Source organism: Dromiciops gliroides, chromosome 2 (assembly GCF_019393635.1).
Source record: "Dromiciops gliroides isolate mDroGli1 chromosome 2, mDroGli1.pri, whole genome shotgun sequence".
Classification (NCBI taxonomy): Eukaryota; Metazoa; Chordata; class Mammalia; order Microbiotheria; family Microbiotheriidae; genus Dromiciops; species Dromiciops gliroides.
Window position 1 is genome coordinate 379,210,651 of NC_057862.1, and position 4,951 is coordinate 379,215,601.

The window sequence follows — 4,951 nt, forward strand, 5'->3', positions numbered from 1 at the left end:
GAGTGAGATACAATTTAGTAACAGTCCTAAAAACTGATTGTTTTAATTAACAGCCATACTTGCAGGGGATTATTATTGTCAGGCAGTCAAGCAAATCTCCATTCAATCTTAAACTTGATTAGAGACCAATCAAAACAGCCCTCCCACTTTTCCATTCCCCCAAATCTAGAGAGAGGCAATCAAAGGTAGCTTTACATTGGAGTGCAGCAATCAGTGGACATCAGTATTTAAAGCAATCCCTTCAGGAATATGGTTCTATGCCCAGGCCTTTAAGGCCTATCCCTAGCTATGTACCAATAAGACAACAAATATTTATTGAACACTTATTTTGCTACCATTATTGTGGCAGGCATTATGCTTGGATCATTGTATGTATCTCTTTGAAAGGTCCAGAATAATCATTAATTATTTTATTTGAATATTCTTTTCCTAATGACTTTTTTTGCAGGCCAATGGGGGTTAAGTGACTTGCCCAGGGTCACACAGCTAGTAAGTGTCAAGTGTCTGAGGCTGGCTTTGAACTCAGGTCCTCCTGAATCCAGGGCCATTGCTTTATCCACTGCACCACCTAGCTGCCCCTTCCTAATGACTCTTCAAGAAAATATTATGGCCTTTTCAGAGCTGCTAAAATAGAACTCATGATTCCATTCATGCTAAATGACAGGTCAGGGAGAGAGGAGAGCTCTGTTCTTGCCTCTCTGTTACTCAGGCAGAACCACAACTAGGAATTCTGACATATGTAACAATAAGTAGAGGGATAGTTGAGGATAGGGAATTTGGGAGGATTATAACTCCTATATATGGTTAAGATGGAATAGAGACAGAGATCAAAAGGGGCTTGAGAAATTGGAATGAGGGTGTTTGAGAGGGAGAGGGATTGGGGTGGTATATGAGAAGACTCTGATCTGGGTAATGACCATATATGAATGGAGATAAAGTGTCTTGGAGGTCCAAAGATGTTTACAGAATGGAGTGGACAATAAGGGAGAGACATCAGCTAAGTAATAGTGGAAGAGTGAGGATCTGAAAGGGGGCAAAGATGAACAAGAAGGATGATAATTCTGCTGCTGGTCCTATATGTCAGGGGATAGATGAAAAGAAACAGCCAGGCCCAGGTAGGCAGCCAAGACATATATCATCTTTAGGGGAAATACCAGAAGATGGAAGGAATATGAGAGAAAAATCCAAGATTAAAAGGAGTTTAAAAAGAGAAGGGTACTGGAAAGCATAATAGAAGGAAGCAAGCAGAAGAGGGTAGGGGCTAGGGTGTACTAGGATTGGGTTTACTATGATAGAGCTTTCTCTCTGATACTGCTCTGTTCTTGCTTGAGTTTACTATGGAAAATAGTTGGAAGCTAACCACCTTATCCCACTCTTCTGACTAGGTATCCTGTAGGTATCCTCAAAGTCCCCAAACTAGTCAGCCATATACTTCAGAAGGTAAGTGGAACTGAGTGACTATTGAGGGATTGGGGGAATGATTGACTGGCACTTTTTTTTCCTGACTCTCCCAGTCTCAGTGGCAAGGGAATTCACTTTCATCAATGTCAGCAGCCAGACTGAACCCCTATACTTTGGGATCCCCCAAATGGTTGAAGAGTCACCCATAAGTAGCAATCCATCCTAGTGAAATCATATAAAAATAACTGAAAGGTACCTTTAAAGGGGTGATACCACAAAAGGACAATCAACATTTTGGGTTAAGTATATATGTGAAGATAGGTCAGGTATTTTTTTTGCACTAAATATGCTGACTTTATCAATGGTACACAATTTAGGACTCTATATCTCTTCCCCTACTGCAGGGGTATTTTGGGGAAAGAATATGAATGGGGCATGGGATCCCTAATAGAGGGATTAGGTTAGGGATATGGGCTCCTCAGTGGTGGTACTCTTTTTTGGCTAGCAATAAAGAACCATACCCTTCTGCTTTGCTCTTTGGTGGTTATATAGACCAAAACTTCTTAAACTATGGGTCCTCAACCCATATGGGATTGCATAACTGAATGTGGGGGTCGTGAAAAATTTGGCAACAGTAAACAGGTTATGTATACCTATTTTATATATCTATATACCCAGGGTCACATAAAAATTTCTCAGGTGAAAAGGTGTTCCAAATGGAAAAATTTTAAGAAGCCCTGTTGTAGACCATGACGTCTAATACACAATTGTTATAATGGTACTCATTGTCATACCAGAAAATGAGCTTGACTAAATAGTCATTGAAGGCAATGCTAGTGTCAGCCTTAAAGGTGGAAAAGTAAGTGCTGCTGTTAAAGTCACAGGATATAACCTATTTCTTTGTGTAGCACAAGAAGTCCTTCAAGGGTCCCTCAGTAACTTGCTTCACCACTTTCTCAATATTATCATATCTGGCAGATTTCTCCAGGTGGCAAGTCAGATCCCTAACAGATACATCTGAAGTAGGAACATAGAGTTCTCTGCCTGTAAGCTTCCCATCCAGCTCAGCTTTGGTATACCTTTGCCTGATGGTCCAGCAGCACCAGAGGAAGCAGGGATAATGTTTTGGGGAAGCACTGAACCCATCAAGCCACAGCTTGCCACAGGGACTATCTACTATCTGCTGGGTAGCAGTAATGGCATGGACTGTGGTCATGATTCTTTCCACAATGCCAAAGTTGTCATGAATAACCTTAGTCAAGGGGGCCAAGCAATTGGTATATTCAGGAGACATTACTGATATTTTTTGTAATTAAAAAAAAAAAACTTAAAAAAAATTAGAAAAGAAAAAAAAGTTTCCATTTATACAGCAAAACATTGAAAAGGATTCAATATAAAACAATAAATGTCCATTTCAAGAAAACCTATATAATAAATACTACACATTGTTTTCAAATCTATCCAGCTTTTATTTGCTTCTTTTGGTTTTCTTTTGTTTTCTTCTGTTTACTTTTTACATTCTTATTTCCCCCTCCCTCCCTCCCACCCTAAAGAAGGCTGCAATTAAATGTGGGTATACACACATACATGCACACATACACACACACATATACATAGATATCTATACACATACACATATACAATCATACACATGTATGTAAGACTACTATCCTTATTTCCATTCATCATTTGTTTCTCTGAAGGTGAATAGCATCTTCCTTCAGAAATCCAAATCTTTTCATGCCGATCCAAGTCAAACAGTTCATCATCTCCTATACCACACCAATATTTCAACCTAATCACATCTTATCTGAAAAATTGTCCATTAAAGTTTTTTCCCCTGTTTTCCACATTCCTTCTATTATTGGCTACATAGTTTTATTTATGTAAGAAAACTTTAATTTAAAATAATTGAAATAATCCATTCTATACTTCAACAATGCTCTCACCTTATATGATCTTAATGTTCAGACTATTTCCTTTATCCCTTTTCTTCTGATTTCTTTGAAATTCCTGACCTTTTGTTCTTCCAAATGAACCTTGTTATTATTTTTTTTAAACTCAGTAAAAATGTTTTTAATAATTTAATTGCGATGACATTGAATTCATCGATTAGGTAATGTCATTTAAAAAAATATATTGGCTTTACCTATCCATGAACAATTAATATTATTTCAATTATTTGGATCTGAGTTTATTTTTATAAAAAAATGCTTTGTTTAACTTCATATAATTCCTGTCTATTTTGGCATGTATATGCTGCATTATTGACAATCTTAAGGAAATTATTGTATTTCTCATGGTTCACTCCCATCACAAATATTTGGGCATCAACAGAAGGGGCAGAGATAATGACCCATTTGCCTCCATCCTTCAAATGAGCCTCAATCTATTCCACGGTGGTAAAGATAGTAGTGGACTCTACAATATACTCAGGTCCAGTATCTCCCCATTTAGTATTGGTGGGATCCTACTCCTGGAAGATGGTAATGGCTTTTCAATTGTTCACCACCTTTCCAATCTCAGTTTTGACAATGCTCTTGAACTTGGCATGGGTAGAATATTGAAACATAAACTATGTAGTTGAGGTCAATGAAAGAGTCATTCATGGCCACAATGTCTACTTTACCTAAGTTGAATGCAGTCCTGGTCACCAGGCACCCAATACAGCCAAATCCATTGATTTAGACATTCATGATATTATCATAGAAATGTGATTGCAACAGCTGATCCTGGCACTGAGCTTGGGAGAAGAGCTAAGGGCCTCGGGGAATGTTTTGCCTAGCAGCCAGTCCCCAGTTATATCAATATTGCTTCATTTTTGGTTTGAAGAAAATTTACATGCTAATTATATGTATATGAAAGACTTTCATTGGCTAGCATTTTCACTGACTTCTGTTCCAGTTTGTCCTCTCTCTGAGTCATTGTGTTACTTTTTTGTCCTCATCAGATGCCATTTGAAGTACAGTGTCCAGATTTAGGCTCTCTGACTTAAGAAGGACAATGAGGAGTTGGACAGTGTCCAGGGCAGGGCAATTAAAATGCTGAAGGGCCCTGTGTCTATGTCATAGAAATAGAAGTTGAAGAAATTGAGTGTGTTTATAATGTAAGAAAAAAAAATAATCCATGAGGGAATATGATAGCTGGATAGTCGTCAAGAATTTCAAGGGCTATCATGTTAAGGAGGAATTAGACTTGATCTCTGTGTCCCCAAAGGGCTAGACTAGGAGCAATAAGTATAAATTCCCAAAAATGGGCAAATTTAGTCTCTATTTCAGAAACAATTTCCTGATAATTAGAACTGTCCCAAAGTGGAAAGATGATGTTCTGCCCTCTACCTCTTTGGAGCTCTTCAAGTAAAAGTTGGGTGGCCACTTGTGGAACATGTTAGAGTAGTTGAATTCCTTTCATATATAAGATGATGACCTTTCTGTTTCAAATTGTACAATTTTGGGAGGGGCAGGGCAATGAGGGTTAAGTGATTTGCCCAGGGTCACACAGCAGGTAAGTGTGAAATGTCTGAGGCTGGATTTGAATTCATGTCCTTCTG

The 4,951-nt window shown here is 38.2% G+C and overlaps 1 pseudogene; it reads right to left on the reverse strand.

Annotated features, from left to right (window-relative positions):
- Window positions 1-2,128: 2,128 nt before the first annotated feature.
- On the reverse strand, window positions 2,129-4,097 carry LOC122738928 (annotated as a pseudogene).
- Window positions 4,098-4,951: the final 854 nt, after the last annotated feature.